Here is an 11177-nt window from a genome sequence, read left to right as displayed (position 1 = left end):
CCACCATAGAGGAGAAGGCTGTGGAAGAGGCCGGGCCCAGCCCCTCTCCTGGCCCGCTTACATGGCGGCATTCCCTTGCCCAGTGAACTTGGCCAGGGCCCTGTTCTGGGGGGAGCCGAGAGCGAGGCAGCAGGTGCCTGCCCTCCAGGAGCTTGTACTAGAGGTAAGCCCAGAGAGGCGAGGAAGCCCACGGGAGGGGCCCCCATCCCAGAGGAGGAGGGCCAGGGGAAGGCGAGAGCAAGAGCCCAAGGAAGAGAAAGGGAAAGAGTGTCCAGGGAGTGGCACCCACATGGGCAAAGGCCTGGCTGGCTCAGCAGGCAGAGTGGTTCAGAGTGAGGGGCAGAGGAGAGAGAGGGGGCTGGGAGGTAAGCAAGGGCTGGTCCCTGGGACTGGAGGAGCCACATCGTGTGACATGGAGGTGTGGGGATGTGGGGGGGGGGGCAGTGGCCACACAGACTCCGAATGTTCAAGCCAGGAGGGGACAGGCATTGGGCCAGCATTCGGAGCATCCCTCAGGTCTCTCCAAGCTAAAATGTTCTGAGTCTCTGAGGCCATAGCTAATATGCAAAAATGGGTACCAGCCGGGTAGAAACAGTCCTGAGAATTAACCCTCAGGAATGGGTGCCCCAGGGAAGGTCTGCAATTTCTCTCAGTCTCACCCTCAGACTAGGGCTCAGGGATCTGTTTTCCTGCTTTTTTTTTTTTCCCATACACTAACTCTTGGTTCCAGCAGTTCTTGTGAATTAATGCCACATTCACAACGATGTCCACGGCGGCCGAGGAACATTATCTTGCAATGTTCGAACAATTCATGTTACTCTTAAATTTGTATATAAAAATTTAGATATAACGGGCATGGAATCCTTTTCATTACCAACCAGATGGGTGCTGAATGCTGGAAATGCTAATAGTGCTATTCTTTTAAAAATGTTTAATAACATTTTTAAAAAATTTCAAAAAATTAATAAAAATTCAGATTTGATTTAAAATGTTATATGAATTATAATTTGTATTCTGCCTTTTAATGTCAATAAATAATTTTGAAGATTTTGGAAATACACCTTTTCGAAAAATATTTTTAAAATTTTACTTTTACTATAGTTTATCTTTTTGGTGAAAACTGTATTTTATTTCTTGAGCCTTTTTGATCACTCACTCCTGTTACTAGAACACAAATTAGTAATTTTGGTGAAATGAAAGCATGAACATTTTTATGGAATAAAACTATAATAATTTATGAATTATGTATGTCTTTATTTTATCACTTGTCCAAACACAGCCGGTCCATCAACAGAATACCCAAACACGCCAGCTTTCAAGCATGTAAAAACCATAGCTTTATATGTAGTTTTAAATTTTTCCACGATGGAGGTATATTTGTCAAGGTAAGAGAAGGGAACATATTTTATTTAACAGCTTGTTTGCTTGATTTTTAAATATTTAGGCATATGGTATGTGGGTCTCCATTTGTGCTCTTGCAAGCATTAGAGAGAGATTTTTTTTTAATAACAGCTTTATTGATATATAATTCACATACCATAAAGTTCACTCTTTTAAAGTGTACAGTTCCATGGTTTTTAGTATATTTATAAAGTTATACATCTACCACCACCATCTTATGCCAGAACATTTACATCACCCCCGAAAGAAGCCCTGCACCCATTAGCTGTCACTTCCCATCCTCTCCTGCCCCCCAGCCCCTAGAAATCACTAATCTACTTTCTGTTTCTATGAAATTGCCTATTCTGGATATTTCATATAAATGGAATCAGGCAAAATATGTGGCCTTTCCTGTCTGGCCCTTTCACTTAGCATGATGCTCTTCAAGGCTCATCCTTGTTGTAGTATGTGTCAGAACTTCATCCTTTTTTAAGGTTGAGTAATATTCCACTGTATGGATGTACCACATCTTGTTACATCCATTCAACTGAGAGGCAATTGAATTATTTGCCCTTTTTGGCTTTTATGAATACTGCTGCTATGAACATTTATGTACAATTTTTTTGTAGCCATATGTTTCATTCTTTTGGGTAGATACCTAGGAGTGGAATAGGTAACTCCATGTTTAATGTTTGGAGGAACTGCCAAACCATTTTTCAAAGCAGCTGCACCATTTTGCATTCCCACCAGCAATGCACAAGTGTTCCGATTCCTTTACCACCTTGTCAGCACTTGTTATTGTCTGTCTTTTGATTACAGCCATCCTAGTGGGTGTGAAGTGGCATCTCCTTGTGGTTTTGATTTGCATTTCCCTGGTGACTAATGATGTTGAGCATCCTTTATGTCCTTACTGGCCATTTGCATATCCTCTTTGGAGAAATGCCTATTCAAATCTCAAATCCCTTGCCCTCTATTTAATTGAGTGATTTAGGTCTGGTTTTAATAGCTACAGGGATACAGCAACAATCATTATGGCCCCAACACAGAAGCCTCATGCTGACTTCTAAGCCGGCCCGTGCACTTCGGGGTGGGCTGACTTACCTTTTAGTCTTTGCAAGGCGGTTCCTAGCGCCTAGAATGCTTCTCTTCTCATCTCTTCAGCAAAGCCTTCTTGGTGACCCTTCTCGGGTCACAGAGGGATACTGATCACGGTGCAGTGGACCAGAGTGAGCTGCCTGGCTCATACTTGTGCTCCCCCAAACTTCAGTGGTGCAAACCTGAGCAGCTGCCTTCTCAGTTTCCTCCTCTGGGAGATGGGATGGATAATGCCTTCCTTACAGAGTTGTTAGAAGGACTCGCTGAGAACATACAGGTAAATCCTGTTGCATATTGTGCATGATCAATACTTGGTGGATTTCCCTCTGGGCAGACCACTCCCAAAGACAAGAGGGTCTCGACTTCCGGGGCAGGACCTTCCATGTATGGATGATGTTAATGGGAGGAAGCCCTTGGGACGTTTGGCTGAAAATCGCCTCCCTGTGATCCCCACAGGCAGGGTCCCAGGGTAACGGGGGCTGTATCTGGCCCAGGCAGCCGTGCTCCTCGAGCCCTCGAGTCTGAGGCAGAGGCTGTGGGTTCTTCCACCTCCTCCAGCCCCAACTCTCCATCCTCTCCTCCCCTCTCCTCTCCATCTGTGTCACCCACACCTCCCCCCTCCTTCAGGAGTGGCTTGTGACTGCTCAGGGGACGTGAGAGGCAGCTGGAAAGTGACACAACACCCCTAATTACCCTTGTGCCTTCTATATCCCAGCACCTAAATTTAGCCAGCAGAGCCTGGGCACTGGGGACCCAGCTCCTCCCCCGAAGCCCCCCACCCTCGGCAGAGGCAGGAAAGTGAGCCCCACGATGGGTTTCTCACTCAGCACCTGCTCCTCACTGCCCTGGGTGGATCAGGGATGTTGCTGAGAGGCCGGGTGGGGGCACCAGGCTCCAGTGGGGACCCTTCCTGCTGCAGCTGGGAGCTGGGGCTCTGAGCCTCGATGGAGCAGAATGCCACTTGCCCAGGCCCTGGCCTTTATAGTGACAGGGAAGCCTAAGAGGGAGGGTCAGAGAAAGCGGCCAGCGGGGTAGCGGCACGGTCTCCCAAATCAGACAGCCCTGGGTTCACAGCATCCGCTTCACCACCTGCCACTGTGTGACGTTGGGCAAGTCAGCCAACCTCTCTGGGCGTGTTTCCTCATCTCAAAATTGGGGACAATCATAGGATCTCCCAGGTAAGGTGGTCGCAAAGTTTAAATGAGATGATCCATGGAAAGTATGTTGCACCAAGCAGGCACCCAACAGGCTCAGCCGTGATTGGTATCAAAGTTGCTAGACACGTGGAGTGGGGACCCAGGTCCCTGGACTCACCGCTTCCTTCATCAGTGACTCTATGCCTCTGCTTCAGATGAGGACACTGAGGCAGAGAGAAGTTAATCACCAGGCCCGAGGTCACCTGGCTATTTGACCGCAAGGCTGGGATTCAAAACCAGGCCTGCAGGCACAGAGCTCAGCAGCTATGCCTTTCCTGGCGTTGCTTTGGCAGAGGGGCCTCACCTCTTCCAAGCCCTTCTCAAAGCCCACCTCATCCAGGAAGCCTTCCTGGCTGGCTCCAGTGCAGGTCCCTCCATGCGCCCGGGAGTGTGTCTACTGCAGACCACGACCCCCTCCCAGGCTCCAGGACACGTTCTAGAAGGGGAGGGTTTGCTTGTTGCTTCTGTGAGTCTTTGAGGTGTCAGGACAGAATTGGTGTGGATAAGTCACTACTCTTTGGGATAAATAGACAAAGGCGGGACCAGAAGGTGGGAATAGAAAAGTGAGTTGGACCTGGAGGGAGAGAGAGTCAGCTGATGGAAAGAGCATCTGGCTTGCTCTGCACCCTAGGGGTGGGTGACAGCGGCTTCATCCCAGAGTAGGGAAGCCAGGATGTTCTGGTCAGGGATGGGGGTTCCAGAGTCCGTCAAGCCTGGCATGGATACCCCCATCTTTGGGTCTCTGCGCCTCAGTTCCTCATCTGCAGAATGGGGTGGTGAACGGTGGCCTCCTAGTGGTGGGGAGAGGATTAAGTGAGACAACCAACAGGGAACCAGTGTGCCCCGCCCTGTGCCCCTCATAGTCAGGAACTCCAGCTCGGTGGGAAAGCTGGACGGAGCCTGAATCTACGTTTCACCTGAGGCAGCCACTCAGGCGTGGCTCATCTTCGTGGGGGGCTTCCCCAGGTACAGCTCTGCCACACACGCACACACACACACACACACACACACCCCACTTCTTGGCCATGCTGGAGCTCCTGGGCACAATCCCTCAGGGGTACCAGTGGGCGTGGCCTGGGGCAGCCCCCCCCTACTGCCCTGGCCCCTGGTCTCCCCACACCACCAATGCCAGGCTGTCATCAGGGCTCACCTGGCACCTATTAACTCATTGAAACCTTCCAGGGACGCCCTTTCATCATCCCATGTCACGAGTAAGGAAATCAGAGTGCAGAAGGGTTAAGGAATGTTCCAGCAGGACAGACTTGGCTTCAGACCCAGGCCGTCCGGCCCCAGAGTCTGTGTTGTACACTCCTCTGCCTCCCTGAACAGGATGAGACCTTCTCCCCCGATGGGCTGGAGTGATTAGGCAGCTTTACAACGTGGGAGTTGATGCCTCAAGGTGTGTGCTCGAGAGCTTTTCTGAGGTCACGCCTCAGAAGTTCCATTCTTCACCAGAAGTTCCCCTCCCTGAAGGCTCATTGACTTTGAGCTTCTCTCTTGTAATACCTCCCCAATAATAATAGTAATAATAATAAACTGACAGCTAATATTCTTCCGGCCCATTTCATGCACCACACACCATCCGAAAAACCCATTTAATCCTCATGACGGCCCTAAGAGGAAGGGATTGTAAGTTTCCCGTTGTCCAGATGAGGAAACTGATTTAACAGAGAGGTTAAATCACTGGGTGAGGGCTGGCCCAGTGGCGCAGTAGTTAAGTTCATGCACTCCACTTCAGTGGCCCAGGGTACGAGGGTTCGGATCCCGAGGGTGGACCTACACACTGCTCATCAAGCTATGCTGTGGTGGCGTCCCACATACAAAATAGAGGAAGATGGGCACAGATGTTAGGTCAGGGCCAATATTCCTCACCAAAAAAAAAAAAAAAAATCATTGGCCAAATCCCAGAGCTGGTAGTGGGGCCGGGATCAAACCCATGCAGTCTGGCTCTAATCATTCATTCAGCCCACACCCTCCTAACTTCAGCCTTCTGCCTCCTTCTGCCATACCCCCTCCCTCCCGTCCCTGCCATGTGGGAAGCTTCATCCCCACCACCAGGCGAGGCCTGCCCCCAGCAGCTAGGAGAATGAGGAATGGCCAAGGCATCCACCCCAGCACAGGGATGGGGGGTGGGGGGTGCTGACTCTGGCAGCAGCCCTGGGTAGCCCTGGCAGACGCCCCTGCTGCCTCCCCCCAGCCCGCCTTCTGCAGGCGTGGCCTGGCCGACCAGCTCTGGGAGCCCCATAAGCCACTAGGGAAGGTAAACATCACACTCAGAGGCAGAACGACCTGAGCTGTGTAAGGAGGACGGATGTGTTTTCCCAGCTGTCTCACTTTCTCGACACCGCTCCCGCCCGCCCGGGATCCAGTAAGTGGCATGACCGTGCGGAGCAGAGCCCGGGCCTTAACGACTGCTCCCTCGGTTACACAAGGAGAAGGTTCTTCCCGTAAAGGGCTCCATTAAATCCTTAGCCAAGGGCTGTGTTCTCCTGTTTCCATCTCAGCCAAGGGGAGGGGGCATTTGTCTAGTCCTCTGTAGAGAGCTGAACATTCTATTGTCTTCATTAAATGGCAACTTATTGTTATTATTATTATTATATCATGGCAGAGATAACACCACACGATCCTGTGTATCGGGAAAGTGATTCAAAGGACCCACCCAGGAATGCCGAGGGCATTAACTTAAGTTTCCCTCATGTATTTACTCCTCAAGCACGAGTGGCTCAAGTCTCTGGTGCCTCCGTGAGCACATGGATCCCAGGCTGGGAGATGGGGACCCTGAGTCATAGCATCCAGAAGACCAGGCATGTCTGGTGGGGGCCTAGCACAGGAAGCCAAGCTCTCTCAGGATGTTGCATATTATCTGCAACAAAGACACCACATTCCAAGCATCCTGTTGAAACTGCAGGGAAGGAAGACTCTGGAAAGGGTCTAGTGAGTGAGGGTTGATACCTGGAATATAATTGTAACATGCCCGTTGTCACTGCTTCAGAGGTGTAAATACCCCTGGGGTTTTCCTTTTTATATTTGGTTTATGGATTTATCTCAGTGGCAGAAAAATTGGGTATAATTGAGGTTCAGTTCTGACCTGTGTGTTGTTTAGGATTATACTCAGTTGAAGGGAATAGAACAACCCAAAGAGAGAGTGAGTCAAACAATACAGAAGTTTATTTTTCTCCCAAGTAAACAACATTTGGAAGTATCTAGTCCAGGACTGATGTGGAAGCTCCACAAACATCAGAACCCAGATCGCTTCCTTCTTGTTGCTTGGTCATCCTTATCATGTGGCGTCTGCCTTGTGATCCAAGATGGCTGCTCCAGCTCCAGCAATCACACGCATACTCCAGCCAGCAGACAGGAAGAAGGGGCAAAAAGGAGGCAACCTCCTGCCTTTGAACGACACCTCTTCTTATCCACTGATGGCAGAACTTATTCACATGGCCATAGCTGGCTGTAAGGGAGGCTGGGAAACATAGTCTTTATTTCAAGTGGTTGTATGCCCAGCTAAAAATCAAGCGTTCTATGGCAAAGAAGGCAGCCTCGGATCGCTTTTGACTTGTTGTAAGTTACTCTTAACTCCCCATCACAAAACCAGAACTACTCTCCTGCCCTCCCTTGGGCTTCCGGAGCCTTCCGTCATCCCTCTATTTATAGCCTGTTCAAGTCAGGTGCCCCTGGACACGTTGCTGGGAGGGAGGGACGGGCCCTAGGCTGGGAAAGCAGGTTCTGTGACCTGCCTGGGAAAGGGCTGGGATTTTCCAGGACGACTCCTCTGGTCCAATGTCCCCCTCACCTACCTGTCTACCAGGGAGACGGAGCCCCCACACCTGGAGCAGCCTCATCCCTGTGCATGTGGATGGTCTCTCGTCTCCCCGGCTTTGCTGTGGGCCCTGGAGCCTGGGCTGTGCTCATTTCCATCCTCCCGGCCCGGAGCCCAGTTCTGGGCCTGACCCTGCCTCCGTCATTGCGTCATTGCGTGCTGACCTGAGTAACAGGGGTGGGGTTGGATGTCTCTGTGCTGGGGAGGGGACCGAGAGGCTCAGGCCTACTCTGGGGAGGGGCCTGACTGGGTACGAGGGCAGTCACTCTGGGGAGGCACGAGGCTCTCTCCTCAGACACTCAGCGTTCCTCCTGCTTCCCTGACAGGTCCAGGCCTCCCATCATGGTGGTGGAGAAGCACCCACCCTCCAGAACACTGAGCAGGGAGAGAAGGGCCCTGCGGCCCCACTCTCAATGTCATTGTCACCTCCCCTCACCCAGGCCAGCCCCTCTGGGGTTCCGAAGCCCCTCCCAGTCAGCTTCACCCCAACTCCCGCTGGATCCTTCAGCTTCCGGCCATTGCTCAACCTCCCTCCCCAAATCACAGCCTTCACACCTCCATCCCCCTGAAGGCCTCTCTCCACTGCAGTTCCCAAGTCGGCACCGCCCCCAATCCTCCAATACGCTGACAAATCTGAATTCTACCCCCGAATGACCAGGCGGTCCTGAGTCTGACTCATGTCCCCTCTGCCCCCACCCCCCACTTACACACCCACTTTCAGATAAAGAGACCGACACCAACGCCCAGGACATCCACCAGCTGCCAGCTGACCACCCCTTCCTGCCCTTTCATGAGCCCCCACGCCCAGCCCTGACCGCCTGGACCGAGCTCTTGCCTCTCGAGTGACTGGAGGGACTCTGTGGAAGGCTCAGCCCTTTTGTCACCACCAAGACTCACAAGCCCAGCTGACCAGGACCTTCCTGCCCGCCGCGGACCACGTGGCAGGCTGAGTCCAGCACACCCGCCCTGAGCCTCCCCTGAACCAGGACTGGGCTCCGGCATTTAGAATCCAACAGACCTGGCTGTGTGACCTCAGACAAGTTGCTAACTCTCTCTGAGCCTCTGATATTTGTAGCTGACTGCAATCTGGCACATGGGGCTCCCAAGGGACCTGAGGAAGGGACCAATGGGCCCTCACATCCCTGTGGGTTTGAACATCTCACTTCCCTCCCTCACCCTTGGAAGGTGAGGGCTGGAGGCTCCTCCATGGGGGTGGGTTAGGAAGAGGAGGGAGGATCACTGTGCCCTCCGACCTTGCTCCAAGAGCTGGCCCTCAGCCCCACCAAGCTCAGAGACCACCCAGGGGTGACCACACTGGCTGAGGACAAAGGCGCTGGTGCCAATGAGGAGAAACAGTCTAGGGCGCCCCCTAGTGGATACCAAGGGAATGTCTGCCCTGGCAGAGGACAATCATGGGGCTTCTAGCCCAGCCCCTTAACGTCCGGCTCTCAGCTTGGAGTTGAGGTCCAGGGCTGACCCACCACTGCCAGCCGTGGCAAAAGTCACCTCTCCTCAGGGGACCTCAGTTTCCTCATTCCCAATCAGAGATGATGATACCACCCCCACCCAGGACCACAGCGAGGCTTCAATCATGTGTCCAGGTGACCCCACCTTGCACACAGTATTGTTTACCAAGGTCCAGAGAGGCAGGAGCTGGTGGCCAAGCCAGGGTGAGGGGCCAGGGGCTCAAACTTCTGTTCAGGGCTCTTTCCACTCCTGGGTGCCGTTCATTGCGACCTTGGACTCTCCAAGCCTATTCATTCCTCCACGTGGCCCTGGGCATGTTCAGATGTTTTAGCTCTATTAACACGCCTGGTCCAGGAACAAGCTTACGACCACGTCCAATTAACCTTCCTGCCAACAATTACGGGATGTGATTTCTTTTCTGGAGCTCGCTGGGATATCTCTGTCCCCATCTCCTTCCCAAAAGACAGAAGACTTGTGTGAGCCCTGAGGAGGCTCTGATGTCCCCAGCTGGGGCCACGCGACACTGGCCCTAAGCATATGGCCCTTGGGTCCTCCGCCAGGAAGCCAGGCCCTGCCCTCACGGCGAGGAACTGTGTGTGTGTGTGTGTGTGTGTTGTGGGGGGCAGAGGAGAGAGGCTTCCCCAGTGGAGAAGGGGGATGTGAAAAGGGAGCCCCCAGCCCCAGGGGACCTGTTTATTTGATCTCTAATGGGGTGAAAGGAGCCCTTCCTGAAATGCTTTCTGGGTAACAGCAGCTCCCAAATTCCTCTAGGGTGATGGTCAGGGCGACCCTGGGGTCATGGAACGGACTAGAAGGAACCATAGCAGGCTCTCTCTTTTTATTTGAGCTGTGTGCTTATCTGGGGTGGCTGGAGCCCTCTCAGCTCCCTTGTGCCAAGTTCCTATCACAGTGACCCCCAGAATCCCCTCTTACACCCTAGGAGGGCCCCGGGGCCTCGCCGACAATCTGAGGGGCCACTCATAAACCCATGCATGCTGTGGCACACCCAGCTTTTAAGAAACACCCACAAATACACAGATGCACAGACAGGCAAAGACAGAGACCGTGTGGCCACACGACCCTGAGGAAACTCACACAGACACACACACACAGGCCAAAGGAGAGGAGCAGGGGTCAAGGGGCAGTCAGGCCCCGGGGAGTGGGCCGAGAGCTCCGGGTGAGCTGAGCAGACAGTTGGGAAGCCCTGGGGTTTCCAAGCAAACGGAGCTGTGCCCCCTCCCAGCCAGATCACCTTGCCGAGGCCACCTCCTTGAGTGTGCTGGGCATCACTCGGCCCTGAAGCTGGTAACCCGAGTCTAGGCCTGGAGGCCACACTGGGGATCCAATGGCTCCAGGAGGCCAGGGTGGAGCTTGCCCTGGAGGCTTTCACTCTCATCTCCCCCAGCAACCCCAGCGGAATGGGGTTTTATCTTCTCCCTGCTCGCCCATCCCCTCCCCTGGGGCCATCTCCTCCTTGCCTTTGCCTACCTGTCCCTCAGCCTGGAACCCCCTCCCACTGCCCCCCACCTTGCCTTTACCTCAGTCCTTGACAAACACCAACTCATCTTCCAAGGCCTTCTTCTCTGAGAAGCTTCCCTGCCGCCCCCTCCTCATGGCAGAATTAATCTCTGCCTCCTGGTGCTCGGGGCCCTTGCACAGAACTCTGCCACAGCTCTGAAGGCTTCCTGTCCTAAGGCCCCGGGAACACACGAGAAGGCAGCACTTTTTTCTATTTTGTGCCAAGGGTAACAGGAGGCCATGGAACCGTTTTAATGGAGCTGTGTGAGGATGGGATTTGTAACTTGGAAAGGTCACCAGGGCAGCTGCATGGTGGAGGGAGACAGGGAGGAGGGCATGGGACTTCTGTCATCATCAGAATGGATTGCTGAGGCAGGGGAGGGGGGCAGATTTGGGAGATATTCAGGGTATAGCCTCCCCCCACCAGTGGTTTCCAAGCATGGCCGTGCACCGGATCCCCTGGGGGGAGATTTTAAAAAATAGATTTCCAGGATCTACCCCAGAAATCCCTAAATCGGATCTCAGGCATCAGGGCTAGAATCTGTAATTTTTTTTATTGTGGTAAGAAACACATAACATAAAATTTACCATCTTAACTATTTTTAAGTGAACAGTTCAGTAGTGTTAAGTAAATTCACATTGTCGTGAAACAGATTTCCAGAACTCTTTTCATTGCAAATCTGAAACTATGTAGATTAAAC

The 11177-nt window shown here is 52.6% G+C and overlaps 1 long non-coding RNA gene across 1 annotated transcript; it reads right to left on the bottom strand.

The window, feature by feature from the left end:
- Positions 1–6821: 6821 nt before the first annotated feature.
- On the bottom strand, positions 6822–7586 carry LOC147912562 (uncharacterized). The gene is made up of 2 exons (XR_015549787.1): positions 7469–7586; positions 6822–7134 (listed from the first exon to the last, which is right to left on the bottom strand). It is a non-coding gene; the product is annotated as an uncharacterized LOC147912562 (long non-coding RNA).
- Positions 7587–11177: the final 3591 nt, after the last annotated feature.

Source organism: Ceratotherium simum, chromosome 34 (genome assembly GCF_057802395.1).
Source record: "Ceratotherium simum simum isolate JZ-2026a chromosome 34, ASM5780239v1, whole genome shotgun sequence".
Taxonomy (NCBI): domain Eukaryota; kingdom Metazoa; phylum Chordata; class Mammalia; order Perissodactyla; family Rhinocerotidae; genus Ceratotherium; species Ceratotherium simum.
Note: the sequence above shows the minus strand (reverse complement) of the source record. Positions and strands in the feature narration are given on the sequence as shown.